The sequence below is a fragment of the Dendrobates tinctorius genome, unplaced genomic scaffold (assembly GCF_039654945.1).
Source record: "Dendrobates tinctorius isolate UK_male_01 unplaced genomic scaffold, ASM3965494v1 ptg000028l, whole genome shotgun sequence".
Classification (NCBI taxonomy): Eukaryota; Metazoa; Chordata; class Amphibia; order Anura; family Dendrobatidae; genus Dendrobates; species Dendrobates tinctorius.
The window spans coordinates 57153120-57169532 of NW_027361696.1; the positions used below are offsets into that span (position 1 = coordinate 57153120).

The 16413-nt window shown below is 42.6% G+C and overlaps 1 protein-coding gene across 4 annotated transcripts in view; it reads right to left on the reverse strand.

Annotated features, from left to right (window-relative positions):
- LOC141085425 (cell adhesion molecule CEACAM16-like) overlaps positions 1–16413 on the reverse strand; it is a 74353-nt gene that overhangs the window by 29320 nt on the left and 28620 nt on the right. The window contains exon 1 of one of the 4 annotated variants that reach the window (XR_012231298.1): positions 2180–2318. The exons of the other annotated variants lie outside the window; for them this stretch is intronic. The gene's annotated coding sequence lies outside the window, so the exon portion shown is untranslated. Of the gene's footprint in view, positions 1–2179; positions 2319–16413 lie in introns of those variants that run through there. 4 annotated transcript variants of the gene reach the window in all.

The window sequence follows — 16413 nt, forward strand, 5'->3', positions numbered from 1 at the left end:
AAGAGGAGACGTTCAGAAAGACACATGTTGGCGGAGTGCTGGAAAGGAGTATTCCATCTGGCCCGGAGGTTGACTGAGTCCCTGACCCGGAGGACACGGTACGGAGGCAGGCACCTGTTTGTACACAGACTGTGAGTAAAGCTTTGAAACTACATGCCCTGGTGTCCTCCACTTATTCCTGCTCCAACCTGCCCAGCACTGCTGCATCCCTTGCGCCAGACATTACACCATCTACGTGTCACTTCACTTATTCTACCCTGGGACTACAGCCCTGCCTGTGGAGGGCTATAACATCACTGCTGTACCACACCATCTGTCCCAGAGGATCTGTCTGCAGCGTCGGCTTACATCTCCATTGCCGAATACCACAGGTGGCGTCACAAATCACTTATAAACTTTCACCACAAGCACACTGAAACAACCCCCTTTTATAATGGGCGCCCAGGGCCACGGGCCGGGTCACAGCTGCCGTGACATCTCCCATTGAAGCTCATCAGGCCCAGTACCGAGTACCCCACAGCCCTGGGTGTGAGGGTGTCCCACTGGGAATAGAGGATGTCAACACCCAGGGCACTGTCTAATAGCCAGAGTGGGTCGGAATCGATTTGTTGGACTCTGGTCCAGCTGCCGAGTCAGTAACCAGTGGCTGTTGGACGGGAGATCGGAGAACTTACCGTACTCGTTCCTCCTGGCATCGGCGGCTCTACTTTTGATTAGCCAGCCCGGCGTGACGTCACAAGCATGACATCACGCAAGATCAAAAGAGGAGCTGCAGCTGCCGAGAGGCAGTATTCAAGGTTCCTGACCAACGGCTACAGGTTACCCGGGTTTTGCAAATCGATTCACATCAGGTCTACTAATAATTACGTGGAAACAAAGGTATGTATACTTCCCCATAGTCTTCACAAAAGAGAACCTGTCAGGTCCCTCCAAGCTTCCAAAGGTTTAGGGTACCTGTTATGTTACCCTAATGCGAATTTTAGTCTTTGAACAGCAAATTAGGGCTGCAATTAATCCATCAATTTTATAACCCAGGAAAAGCCCTTAAAAGGGTATGAGCACAGCCATTTTGGCGAGTTCTTTTGTGGAAACTGAGGAGAAACTCAAAGTTTTTGATGAGTGTTTGGAGAGTTTACACTCAGTTTCTGGTCCTAAAACTCGTCAAAAGACTGAGACACGCTATTCTATTGTATTGTGTCTACAGATCCAATACAAACCTGTGTCTGGCTACAGGCTACCAAGAAGAACCCAGTATGATCACGGAGAAGAAAAATTATCACATCAGCTCACCTTGCCCAAGTATCGCTCAATCTAAGAAGGGTGTGGTGCACGGACAGAGAAAACCGGCCGGCTCCCGGGTGAAAATGTTAGGGTAGAAGGCAGGAAGGCATCCAGCAATGGAAATGGACTAAAAACTTTATTTATTAGTAACTATTAAAAGATCAAAAATTATAATTAAAAAATAAAACACTAGGCCTACGCATTTCGAGAACTAGGACTTAAGAACTCTAGTGCTAGAAGTGCGTAGGCCTACTGTATTTTTTATTTTCCTTTTGATATTTTAAAAGTTACTAATAATAAGTAATGTTTTTACAGTCTAATCCTGCAGTTATGGTTTACTGTACTTTCTTCCATCTCTTCCTTGTTCTGCTGACCGTAGGACATATCGAACGTAGGGACACTTGGTCATCTTTTATAAATTGTTCCTGAATATTGCAAACAAAACACATGTACAGCTTGAAGTCATCAACCTACATGCCATGCAGACAGTCCATGCCACCCAGATCTTTTCAGTTGGAAAAGCAAAACTTCAGCAAAAATTACAGTAATAGAAAACAAAGACGATGGAAAAGACGTGTACTGGATAAATAAACACTGGGCTGCTCAGTTCCTGGAGAAAAAACCCAACACTAAAATGGAGGCTCAGTTCAATCTTTGCGATAGGAATCCCTCTTTCTATGCATGACATTGTAATGATTATTGAGGAGTTAACTACTAATATAGAAGAACGTATCCTACAGAAAACTGATACAACACCCTGAACCTTGCAAATGTGCATATCAATCATCAATCATTGCCACTTGATTGATATGTTCAAACGAAGCATAAAATAACTGTTATCTACATTAATTCCCCCAAAAATTTGGGTAAATAATATTAGAATCTCTTTATGTCCTACCTCTTATCTCCATGCAAATCACTGATGGTCCTTATCCTCGGGAATATTAATCCGTAATGATTGATACACTAATAATCTGCATAGAAGCTAAGCTCCTGGTGTATCCTGTACATTAAACTGGAGCACGACATAGTACAGTTATCCCGTCCCCTAGTCATTCACTCCTTCTATTCATTCCGCCCTGTTTCCATAGGAACCTGACAGAGAATAGAATTTTCTGTGCTGACTGGCTGCAATGCAACAAAAACACATGTTGCAAAAACACACTGCACAAAAGAACATCCAAAATCCACCAGGTTTTGCAGTCACCCATTTCAATTTTTTCTCCTATACAAATAATAATCTTAGAGATAGATCAGAATTAGAATGAATGATAATTGCCTGAAATCTGGAGCGTGAAATTTAGCAGAAAAAAAAATGTAGCCAAAGGGGTTGCCGAGGTGGTAGACGGAGCATGGCGGCTCTGGTGTCTGAAGGGGGACAAAGGTTGCACTTCCATCAATATTAGAAATGGAGCATAAAAGGTCGGGAGTGATTACATCTTGATCTTTAAAAAATGTGATAATTGGGAATCCAGGTGTTGAGGTCCACATTTGCTAAAATGCAGTGGAAGACGCGCTGTGCCCCCTACATCTGCTTGACTCTGGTTAAAGGACTCCCTAAGAATCCATACAGCAAAGCGGGACTGCACACAAATGGTTGGCGTCGCAGAACCTGGACCTCCAATGATCAAAACTTTTGGAATGACAGTATGACATGTTCCTTGTATCACAGCCTGCAGTATGTCTCCTAGTCCAAAGTATAGGAGGTCAGTATTGCTGTGTCCATTTACTCCTGCAGGTCCTTGGTCCTTTCCCTCCAAACTAAATTTGTGTCAGGTTTTCTTGTACGATTTCGCAAAAAAGAAAATCTCCAACAGTGGGATCCTTGTCACGATCTATGCTGGATTGTGACAGATAAAAGCACTTGTAACCTTTTTTTTTTCCTTTAAGCTGTTTGCTTAAAGTTAGTTTTGCCCCCGGTGGCCATTAGGGTCATTACACAGTGGTGTAATAATAATATAATAATAATAAATTTTATTTCTATAGCGCCGACATATTCCGCAGCACTTTACATTTCAGAGGGGATTTGTACAGACAATAGACATTACATCATAACAATAATCACATAGATTATAACAAATACCAAGAGGAAATAGGGCCCTTTGGTGTCTTTTGTTCTAGTTTTCCTCCGGTGGTGGTTAGCGTTATTACATGGGAATCACTAACAGGTGTGATTGCTCTGGCTTAACTATATAGGAGTGTCTTGTTCTCTCACTCACTGTTGATGATATTGGGCATTTCCAACCATCCTTGGTGGAGGAAGGAGCTAGAGAGAGTTCCTTGCAGCTCTGACAAAGTTTGGTGAAGGAGCAGCTATTCAGGAGTAAAGCTGCATTCTGCTGCTGGACTCTGTTGCTGGGAGCAAGAGCAACAGAGCAAAGCTAAGTGGTGTTATCCCTGTTTGTACCTTTCCTTTTGTGTGTTTCAGTGCAGTGGTGGGATTAGTTTCTGCACCGTCCATTTCACTAGAAAGGGCTAGGTGCAGGGCGAGCTAGGGTTTTTAGGTATCCTGCTCGGCGCCAGGTGCAGAACCTGCATAGGGACTGTCAGGAGTGAAGAGACACCGGCTCAGGGGAGTGCAGGAGGACTCCACGTCCCCATTCTCTATCGCAGGGCCCTCCATTGAATCGGTTTCCCTGGTGTTTCCCTTTATTATTTAAATTCGCCTGCTGGAGGCGGTGTATCCGGCTGCACATTATATTATTTACATTTGCCCTACTGGAGGCGGTGTATCCAGGGTCTCGTGTGTCAGAGAAATTCGCCCTGCTGGAGGCGGTGTGTCCAGTCACACGTAACCATCACAATCCTCTTCTAAAAACACTTCTTTATGAATGACTATAAAATGACACAATAGTCGTTTCCAAATAAAAAAGCAAACCTGTTTCAGACAAAGTCCATAGTCATTGCCTATGATCCCACTGCGATATAGCTTTTGGTTTGTGGCTCTTTGAGCTTCTGTGCACTGGCCTTCTTGATACTGTGGCTGTAGTGATAGTTGGCTATGTGGAACTTTCTCCCATCTCTTTACTGCAACTGTGGAGCTTAGCCACTGTGATGTTGGGGTTCTTCTTTACCTATCTCACCAAGGCTATTCTCCCATGATTGCTCAGTTTGGCTGGACGGCCAGGTCTAGGAAGACTTCTGGTGGTCCCAAACTTCTTCCATTTAAGGATTATGAAGGTCACTGTGCTCTTAGGAACATTTAGTACTGCAGAAATTCTTTTGTAACCTTGACCAGATATGTGCCTTGCCACGATTCTGTCTCTGAGCTCCTTGGCCAGTTCCTTTGACCTCATGATTCTCATTTGGTCTGACATGCACTATGAGGTCATATATAGACAGGTGTATGCCTTTCCAAATCAAGTCCTATCAATTTAATTAAACACAGCTGGACTCCAATGAAGGAGTAGAACCATTTCAAGGTGGATCACAAGGAAATGGATCGCATGTGACTTAAATATGAGTGTCTGAGCAAAGGGTCTGAATACTTATGACCATGTGATATTTCAGTTTTTCTTTTTTAATAAATTTGCGAAAATGTCTACATTTCTGTTTTTTTCCATCAAGATGAGATGCAGAGTGTATACTAATGAGAAAAAAATCAACTTTTTTGAATTTACCAAATGGCTGCAATGAAATAAAGAGTGAAAAATTTAAAGGCATCTGAATACTTTCTGTACCCACTGTAGGTGAGCTGAGCTCTGGTCAAAACTTTTGACATGACAGTATGATGTGTTCCTTGTATCACAGCCTATGGTATACAGTGGGGAAAAAAAGTATTTAGTCAGTCAGCAATAGTGCAAGTTCCACCACTTAAAAAGATGAGAGGCGTCTGTAATTTACATCATAGGTAGACCTCAACTATGGGAGACAAACTGAGAAAAAAAAATCCAGAAAATCACATTGTCTGTTTTTTTTTTCATTTTATTTGCATATTATGGTGGAAAATAAGTATTTGGTCAGAAACAAGCAATCAAGATTTCTGGCTCTCACAGACCTGTAACTTCTTCTTTAAGAGTCTCCTCTTTCCTCCACTCATTACCTGTAGTAATGGCACCTGTTTAAACTTGTTATCAGTATAAAAAGACACCTGTGCACACCCTCAAACAGTCTGACTCCAAACTCCACTATGGTGAAGACCAAAGAGCTGTCAAAGGACACCAGAAACAAAATTGTAGCCCTGCACCAGGCTGGGAAGACTGAATCTGCAATAGCTAACCAGCTTGGAGTGAAGAAATCAACTGTGGGAGCAATAATTAGAAAATGGAAGACATACAAGACCACTGATAATCTCCCTCGATCTGGTGCTCCACGCAAAATCCCACCCCGTGGGGTCAGAATGATCACAAGAACGGTGAGCAAAAATCCCAGAACCACGCGGGGGGACCTAGTGAATGAACTGCAGAGAGCTGGGACCAATGTAACAAGGCCTACCATAAGTAACACACTACGCCACCATGGACTCAGATCCTGCAGTGCCAGACGTGTCCCACTGCTTAAGCCTGTACATGTCCGGGCCCGTCTGAAGTTTGCTAGAGAGCATTTGGATGATCCAGAGGAGTTTTGGGAGAATGTCCTATGGTCTGATGAAACCAAACTGGAACTGTTTGGTAGAAACACAACTTGTCGTGTTTGGAGGAAAAAGAATACTGAGTTGCATCCATCAAACACCATACCTACTGTAAAGCATGGTGGTGGAAACATCATGCTTTGGGGCTGTTTCTCTGCAAAGGGGCCAGGACGACTGATCCGGGTACATGAAAGAATGAATGGGGCCATGTATCGTGAGATTTTGAGTGCAAACCTCCTTCCATCAGCAAGGGCATTGAAGATGAAACGTGGCTGGGTCTTTTAACATGACAATGATCCAAAGCACACCGCCAGGGCAACGAAGGAGTGGCTTCGTAAGAAGCATTTCAAGGTCCTGGAGTGGCCTAACCAGTCTCCAGATCTCAACCCTATGGAAAACCTTTGGAGGGAGTTGAAAGTCCGTGTTGCCAAGTGAAAAGCCAAAAACATCACTGCTCTAGAGGAGATCTGCATGGAGGAATGGGCCAATATACCAACAACAGTGTGTGGCAACCTTGTGAAGACTTACAGAAAACGTTTGACCTCTGTCATTGCCAACAAAGGATATATCACAAAGTATTGAGATGAAATTTTGTTTCTGACCAAATACTTATTTTCCACCATAATATGCAAATAAAATGAAAAAAAAACAGACAATGTGATTTTCTGGATTTTTTTTTCTCAGTTTGTCTCCCATAGTTGAGGTCTACCTATGATGTAAATTACAGACACCTCTCATCTTTTTAAGTGGTGGAACTTGCACTATTGCTGACTGACTAAATACTTTTTTTCCCCACTGTATAACTAATGTCTATTGGTCGAAAGTATAGGGGGTGAGTAATGCGGTGCCTAGGTCCTTTGTCCTTCCCCTCCAAAGTAAATTTATGTCAGGTTTCATTGCATGCTATCATAGAGAAATAGTCCTCCAGCAGTGGGATCATCTTCTAAAAACACTTCTTTATGAATGACTATAAAAAAGACACAATAGTTGTCATCAAATAAAATAGCAAACGCATTTCAGACAAAGTCCTTAATTACTACATATGATCACACTGCGATTTACTTTTTGAACTCATGGCTCTTTGAGCTTCCATGCACCGGACCACTTGATAAGCGAGCTGACATTATTTCCATATATAACTAATAAAGCTGCACTCTGTGATGCTATAGTATCCACACATGAAATATATGAAATTGGAATTGCATTACTGCTCTAGAAAAAAGGAAAAAATGAAGATACCTAGCGCATAAATTGGCCAATTCTTGTCTGCTTAGCAACCACGACAAGGCGATCCTCTTTGCTGGGAACCTGTTATGAATGAGTCACCGAGGAGAAAAAAACAAAAAGCAAGCTAAGCCCAGAAAACCGGAGAGGTTGGTAACTAGTGGATTGCAGACCCCCAATCCTATCCACTCAACTAGCAGTAGCTGTGGAGCGTGCCTACAGTGGTCCTAAACGCCTCGTCATGGCCGGAGAACTAAATAAGCCTAGAGAAAGAAAGGGAAAATCTAAACTGCCCCAGAGCAGACCCCAAAGCAATAAACAGCCCCCAACATGTATTGTCGGTGAAACAAGATGAAAACACAAACACAGATAGAAAGATAGGCTGAGCAAACGATGGGGCCCTCACTAACTAGAAAGGACAGGAAAGAAAAGCTGCTGTCTGCAATCACGCAAAAAACCCTGCCAAAAAATGTCCAACACGTCTGATAGAAAAAGGCCCTGAAGTCGCTAGACTTCAATTCCCTATATCAGCACTCAGGTATATTCTGAAGACAGAGCAAAAGAGATCAACTGATCAGAGACAAAACGGGGATTCAGCCCAGTCCCAGCCAGGGCTGGCTGAACACAAAAAGTAAACCAGACGAAAACTCATATAAACAATAGCAGAGAAAACTTAGCTTTAAGAAGGCAGGAACCAAACTGGAAACCAGAAGCCACAGTCAGGAGAAATCACCAGCAAGAAACTAGGAGTTGGCTGCCTTAAATCCAATCAGAAATACCTGATGTCCAATCACAGTCCTCTTCCTCAGTTGGCCAGTCTCTGCCATTTAGATCAGCTTCATTACCTCCTTTCACCAACACAGGGAGTCCAGAAAGAGAACTCACTACTCCTCTATCAGCACAGCCAGCTCCATAACCCTCACCAGAAGCCAGAGGCAAACCTGAAAATGAGCTCACAACAGGAACCTATCCTAATGTGAATCCTCTCCTGGGCTGAAGCCTACTGTCATGGAGTTACCGCGACAGTGTAGAACCAGATGACCTCAAAGTCTGATTGTTCCTACTCCGGCACTGAGAAGAAGCACTTCTCCTTCATTTTAAATATGTTTATTTCTTCTGGCAGAACAGGAGTTATTCAGCCATGTTGGAAATCCCGGAGCTCGGTTAGTCACTCCTTTCCCCTTTATAATCTGGGCTCTGTTACAAATCCTTGTCATAGCTAGCATTTGCTGCATGGCTATCAGTGAGAGAGGTGTTCATATGAGAAGGAGAGTTGAAGGAGTTATTAGTGATTGTTGTTTGGTTTGTATGCTTGGTAATTCCTTTTCCTTCTTTATTTTGGTTTATTCCCCTACCTCCACGCCCCGGTGCATTCCTCTGTTATATGCGAATGAATATTTTGTATGCCTGGAGTTTTCAGTTATCCCTTGTCTGTGTTGCCTTGTTTGTCGGATTGGTGTACCATGGTGCACAGTAGCACCCCCTCTTGCCTGGGTGGAGAAGGAGAACAGACAGAGGGCTAACTTAGGAGACCCCGGCATCTTCGCCATCTCAAGTATCCGGGGCAGCAGGGCGAGCTAGGGCGCCCCCTAGTATTAGGGATAGGGAAGGAGCCCTTGGTCTCGGGTTACCCGATAGCTGGGTCGTGACAGCTACTGTTATGAATGGGTCACTGAGGAGGATAGCAGGACCAGGCTAAGCCACCAGAAAACCAGAGAGGTTGTTAACTCAGCGGATTGCAGACCCCTGATCCTATCCACACAACTAACCGTAGCCGGCCGTGGAGCGTACCTACGATGCCCTAGACGCCTCGGCACAGCCGGAGAGCTAACTCAGCCTAAAGCAAGAAAGGTGAAATCTAAACTGCCCCGGAGCAGACCCCAAAGGAATAGACAGCCCCCAAACATATATTGTCGGTGAGACAAGATGAAAACACAAACGCAGGCAGAAAAATAGACAGAGCAAATGATGGGGCCCAAACTGACTAGACAGGACAGGAAAGGAAAGACACTGTCTGCAATCACGCAAAAACCCTGAAAAATCCAACACGTCTGATGCACAAAAAACACTGGAGTCACACAACTTCGCCCCCACTATATCATCACTCTGGTATGAACTGAGAGTAAAGCAAAAAGAGACCAATATAACAGGGGACAGAACAAACTGACACAAGCAGTAACATATGGGCGGTGATCCAGCACAGGTCCAGCAGGAGCAAGCTGACCCGCACAAAGCAGAGATAAACAAAACCAGATCAAATGCAAAAAGATTAGCAAATGAACCACTTAGCTGAACCATGCAGGAACAGAGCAGGAGACATCAGACCTCAGAAGGCACAGGAAGAAAATCACCAGCAGGGATTGAAGGAAGTCAGCTGTCTTAAATACTCCAGTCAGAAACCCCAGATCTCCAATCGTCATCATCATTATCAGGTGGCAAGCCTCTGTGAATCTGACCAGCTCCACTACCTCCAGTAACCACCAGAGGGAGCCCAGAAAGAGAATTCACAACAAGCTACATTTATATGAGTAGGTACAATACTGTTGTGATTAAAACTGCCATAGGCTGATGGATGGAGTGCATGCTATAGCGCTACAGAGTGCAACTTTATTTGTTAGTTATATATGGAGGTGGCTCGTCTTAGCTTGCATCTGTTCACACCAGTTCTCTGTTTGGAAGTGACATTCAGTCTTTGATATTTGTATACATAGGCCCTCTGACCGAGCTCTCTACCCATCAGCCTCTGGCGCTTTTAATCACAGTAGGAACCTACCTTCTCTTATAAGTGTCGGCTATTAGCCCAGGAGAGGAATCACATTAGATTAAGTTCCCAGCAAAGAGGATCGCCTTGGCATGGCTGCTGGGCATATATGAATTGGCCAATTTATGTGCAAAGTATCTTCATTTTTTCCTATTTTCTAGAACAGTAATGCAATTCCAATTTAATATATTTCATGTTTGCATGCTATAGAGCTACAGAGTGCAACTTTATTTGTTAGTTATATATAGAGATAGCTACTCTTAGTATGCACCTGTACACACCTGTTCTTTGTTTGGAAGTGACGGTCAGTCTTTGATATTTGTTGACAATCTTTCCATGCCGCTGCGTACCATGTTATGAAAAAGTTTCCCTTAGAAGCATTGCTTTTAGTGGAGAACATGGTGTTATACTGATGCCCCATATCCGGCATGCAACTTGAAGGGCATGGGGCTTGCTTATGCAAGATATGCAGGGGTTTCATCTAAATTTCCTCCAAAAATACTTCAGATGGAAACACCGATGAAGTCGTAGACTGCAGTTCTAATGGGCGCTTTTTGGCAATGGTGTCTGTCTTTATAGGCAGGCACAGTAACTTAGTAGACCACGCTCTTGTGCTTGCCTAAACAGGTAGACACTTTCAGGAAAAAAGGGCACAAGTGGAATACATTTGAACTTCATTTAGTCTATGGATACATCTGAATCTCTTTTTTCGGGGATACAAACGGAACTACTGTATACAGGCAACTGTGCAACATGCATGAGGCGTGGACCTCAAGATCTCAACTCAAGGACCACATTTTGGTAGAAATGGTATTAGAAAGCTTCTGCTCTAATAAAAATGACTAAAAAAGCCTTAATTCATTGACATATTGAAGATTGCACTATACAAATGTGCAGTACTAATACAAAATAATAGAAGAAAAACTCTGAGGAATATTCAGCAAGAACAATAGGAGTCTCTTAACTAGAGGGCAAGTAGAGAGCAGCTGTTTATTTGAGCACAATGATCCTATGGTTTCTGGATGCCATTGCAAATGAGTAAAGGATCATAAGAAGAACACAGCAGGAGATGACCGGGCAAAGGAGAGCGCAGGCTCTGTGCTTGTTATGTAACATGAGTCTAGATACGGTATGCATTGTGAAACTGGCAGCCTGAAATTAATTGGTGGTGGAAGGAATGTCCCAGAGGTGCAAGTAACTGGAAACAGATTGCCGCAGCTAAGATGGTGTTGAGCATGTGATTGCAGATGTAGAGGGAAGATAGACAGCGAGTGATACCAATGTCTACAGTTAATGATTGTGTCGTAGAAAGGTTTTCTATTATTTACACATAACATGATGCAGACACATCAGAGCACATCTGGTCAACAGTAGACTGATGTCTGACACTCATCACATTCTCCGCAACCCATTGGTGCAACAGGGGAACAAAAAGGTAAGCGGGCCCATTTCCACCTCCAAAGAATGTAAAATTGTGCATTATGATGAGCTATTGGACTTCAAAGGGCCCATGTATTGCTCTTGACCAGGAGACCAAATATGTCTGTGTTCGCAATTGCCAGAACATTTATCAGAAACACATTTTACAGAAAAAATTTTAAGGTGCAAGTCTCGTTACCCAAAAAGAACCCGAATCCTACATATTATAGGTCACCAGTCCTATGCTAAATACAGTACTATAGCTCTATGGACACTCCTCAACATTGAGATTGCAACACCATGAAGGAAAAGTCCTGGAATGATGGATATCACAACATGGGTAAACTTATTACTGATACGCAAATGATGAAAAAAATGGAAAAAACTTCAAAACATCTCGATTTATTCAGAACCAAGTGGAAAAGTCCCGGGACTTAAAGCCTCAGCTGCTATCGATGATGTTATTAATGGTCAGCTGAGGAAAGTTCTGCTGCAGAATGCACTTAGACAAATCATCAAGATCCGCTGCTGGCATCTCCTGTGTATTTACCAACCAATGAGGTTCTAGATGTGCTCGATGGGAGACAATTCTGAAGATGCTGCAGCCATGGAAGCATGTCTAGGTCATGTAAGCTGCTTACAGTAGTACAAGCAACGCGCTGCCTAGAAGTGTGTTGTAAAACTGATTATGTGACACTTTGGAGAAATGGTCGCACCACCAAATCAATATAACACCAAGCTGTTAGTGCACTGGAATGAGATGTCTGGCTACAATTTATTATGCCACCCCAGATCACATTCCCTGGAGTAGGACAAGTGTGAGGTTTTCTTGTGAAGATCTTCTCATGGAGTTGCCCACGTGGTTTCCTGACCACTCTCTGGCTATCACTGCATCCAAGACAAATGCAGAACTCATAGTTAAAGAGGATGGACTGTTTTGAATGAGTCACCGAGGAGGAAAAAACAAAAAGCAAGCTAAGCCCAGAAAACCGGAGAAGTTGGTAACTAGCGGATTGCAGACCCCTGATCCTATCCACAACAACTAGCAGTAGCCGTGGAGCGTGCCTATGGTGATCCTAGACGCCTCGTCACGGCTGGAGAACTAAATAAGCCTAAAGAAAGAAAGGGAAAATCTAAACTGCCCCAGAGCAGACCCCAAAGCAATAGACAGCCCCCAACATGTATTGTCAGTGAAACAAGATGAAAACACAAACACAGGTAGAAAGATAGGCTGAGCAAACGATGGGGCCCTCGCTAACTAGAAAGGACAGGAAAGAAAAGCTGCTGTCTGCAATCACGCAAAAAACCCTGCCAAAAAGAATGTCCAACACGTCTGATAGAAAAAGGCCCTGAAGTCGCTAGACTTCAAATCACTATATCAGCACTCAGGTATATTCTGAAGACAGAGCAAAAGAAATGAACTGATCAGAGACAAAATGAGGATTCAGCCCAGTCCCAGCCAGGTCTGGCTGAACACAAAAACAAGTAAACCAGACGAAAACTCATATAAACAATAGCAGAGAAAACTTAGCTTTAAGAAGGCAGGAACCAAACTGGAAACCAGAAGCCAGAGTCAGGAAAAATCACCAGCAAGAAACTAGGGAGTCGGCTGCCATAAATCCAATCAGAAACTCCTGTTGTCCAATCGCAGTCCTCCTCCTCAGGTGGCCGGTCTCTGCCATTTAGATCAGCTTCATTACCTCCCTTCACCAACAGAGGAAGTCCAGATAGAGAACTCACTACTCCTCTGTCAGCACAGCCAGCTCCATAACCCTCACCAGAAGCCAGAGGCAAACCCGAAAATGAGCTCACAACAATGGACCTCTATTCCACCCTCCACTGCTGTCTTGCTTTGCATGATGATATCATTTGAGAGTAATAGTGTGAAGTCAGTGAAGAGCCACGTGGGAACATCCCACCAGTCCTACTCCCAGCATTATGGTGTTGAAAAATGTACAGTATATACATATACAAATGGTTTAATAATATTTGGTATAGAACTAAAAAACAAGGTGTGCCATTTGCTTGCTCACCTGTTATGATTGTGCAATTGTAGGCACAACTCTATTGATTGCATAGGTAGGGAGAATTTATTGCATTCTCAAGGGAGGCAACCAACTGTATATGGCTGTAGGACTCAGTGGCATCAAAGGTACAGAGAAATACTGGGCTCTGGATGCGTTACCAAAATTACAGTATGAAGTTCCAGTTCGAAAATTAATTGCGGAAATGGGGTTGGTGAATCAGAAACCAAAAAAGTGGTTGCAATCTTAGCCATGCTATGGACACAATGGGTCTATGTCCTTAGATCCATAAACAAACTATAGAATACCATTCTAATTTATGTCATCAGGCTTGACGTTAACTGGCAGGTAAAGTGACTCACATTTGTAGGCCCATATCTGGGATTCCGTCCCAGAAAGGTGAAGAAAGCAATAAAAATGTGAAACATTCCCACTGAATGATACATGCAGCGTATATACAATATGCCATATCTAGAGATAAGAGCATGAGGAAGCTTAGAAACCTTGAAACTGACTTATTATCAGTCATAGTTCTCAAGATGATAAAACCGAGGGATCAAACTACGTAATGTCACAGTGACATAATATCACCACTTCTATTCTTCACGCAAACAACTGAACACAGATTTTTAAGGGTAAATTGTTGTTTACTACGTTTTTCCAGCTGTTTTGGCTGTAATAGGAGACCAGGGACTCCACAGAAATGTTGAGTTCAGCTTTTCAGCTTTCAGCACAGAAATCTTACATCTCTTCAAAGTCTCTAAGATGAATAAGACATTGACCATATATACGGATGACAAAACAATTACAAGCCAATATTATTTGTAACATAATTTTAATTTGTCACCAATTTATATATCGTTGTTTGAATGAAGGGTTCAACTGTATTAGAGTCAAGAAAAGATATGTCATAAAGATACCCGTATAAATAAGATGATTGTTGCCCTTGATTATTTTGACCTTTTTAATGTCCTGCCTGAATTCTGACCATATTTGGAGAGATTTATGGTGCCTTCATGCTCTAATGGGCAAGGTTGGACTGGCCCACCAAAGTACCACAGGATTCTTTATCGGGTGTGCCCTAATACTACCATGGAGTACAGAAATTCAGTAGAAAGCCCATCACTAGCCAACATTTAGAAAAGTGAGCAAAGCCGGGGCAAGATGGGGCATGACAAAATGTGCCCAATAAGTTCATGGGTTTTTGGCATATTTTTTCTTAGTAAAATGTAATTGCTAATCAGGTCACTACTTTTTATGTAGACGATTTTATCATAAGTGCTGACAATGGCGAATATTTTTGAGACATCTTTTAGTCTTTACCAAAGACCAGAAATCTCTGGTTGGTGGTCTACAGGGCATAGAGAAGACTGAACTTTTGTATTTTCGCTCCTCGAACATAAGTCATTCCAAATATTACCGCATATCTGTTTTCAAGTCTTCTTATCTCCCTTCTAGGAAAACATATTCAGTCAAGAGCTAACCCTTGTCTAAATAGGCTAATATGAAGAAATAAAAAGGCAAATAAATATTTTCAATCTAAGGCCACTTTGAAACATTTCGTAACTCTTGATATTCTACTTACTGGTCAAAAGCCACTCGAAAAATGACAACCTGCACAAAAAAGAAAATAGCAAAAAAGTATATGTAATAATACACAACTATGAGATAGGCAGACCTAATTGGCACAATGTCATGGTTTAAAGGGTTGCATGATTACTTTCTGATTACTGGGCGTCCAATCGCTGAGACTTCCAACAATACTAAGCTACGACTGGGCGGCTAGCTTGCAAGGATATGATTTGTTTAGGAGGGATCGCAAAAAAAGGAAAGGGGGTGGAGTCTGTCTACATATAAAGTCCACTTTAAAGCCCACACTAAGGCCTCTTTCACACTTCCGTTTTTTACAATCAGTCAAAATCCGCCAGGTTTTGAAAAAAACGGATCCGCAATTTTTTTTTGCTGATCCGTTTTTTTCCCCATTGACTTTCATTATTGGCGGATCTTGACGGATTGCCGTCCGTTGCATCCGTTTTTGTGCGGATCCGCCATAATGTTGCTGTCCGTCAACATCCTCAAAGATTTCTAAACGGAGCTTGCAACGTTTTTTTGGCCGGCGGATCCTCCAGACACTGATTTAACCCGAAATTCTGTCTGGGTGCCGTACACAAAAAATTCTCTCTCTCTCTCCTTTCTCTTCCCTTCCCGGCCAGCGGTTCCTTTAAATTTCCTCATTTTGCAGATCCGTCAAAAAACGGATCCTGTGGCATCCGTTCACATCAGTTAAGAATGGATCCGCTTGTCCGCCTTTTTGGTGGATTTTAACTGACACAAAAAACTGAAGTGTGAAAGAGGCCTAAGAGAAGATATACAAGAGGGAAATGAAGAGGTGGAGTCTCTATGGGTGGAGATACAAGGAGAGAAAAGTAATAAAATCCTCATGGGGTTTGTTATAAGCCACCAAATATAACAGAAGCCACTGAAAATGTATTATTGAAACAAATAGACAAAGCAGCAAATCACAATGAGGTGATTATTATGGGGGACTTCAACTACCCCGACATAGACTGGGAAACTGAAACCTGCGTATCTCAGAAAGGAAACCAATTTCTGTCAGTGACCAAGGATAATTATCTGTCACAACTTGTGCAGGGCCCAACTAGAGGGACAGCCCTTCTGGACTTAATTTTAAGCAACAGGCCAGATAGAATAACAGAAGTACGAGTCGATGGGCACCTAGGGAACAGTGACCACAATATAATACAATTCCACTTGTCCTTCAGTAAGGTGCCCTGGAAGGGGGTTACAAAAATACTGAATTTCAGGAAAGCAAAGTTTGATCAGCTTAGAGAGGACCTTCGCCGAATTGATTGGGACAATGTCCTCAAAAATAGGAGCACAGAAAATAAATGGGAAATATTTAAATCAGTTTTATACACCCACTGCGAGCTAGCCATGCCATACAGAAATAAAAGGGCTAGGAACAGGAGAACACCAAGGTGGCTAAATAAGGATGTAAAAAGGGCAATAAATAACAAGAACAAGGCATTTAAGAAGCTAAAACAAGAAGACAATGAAGAAGCATTAAAAAGTTATAGAGAAAAAAATAAAATGTGTAAAAAAACAAATACATT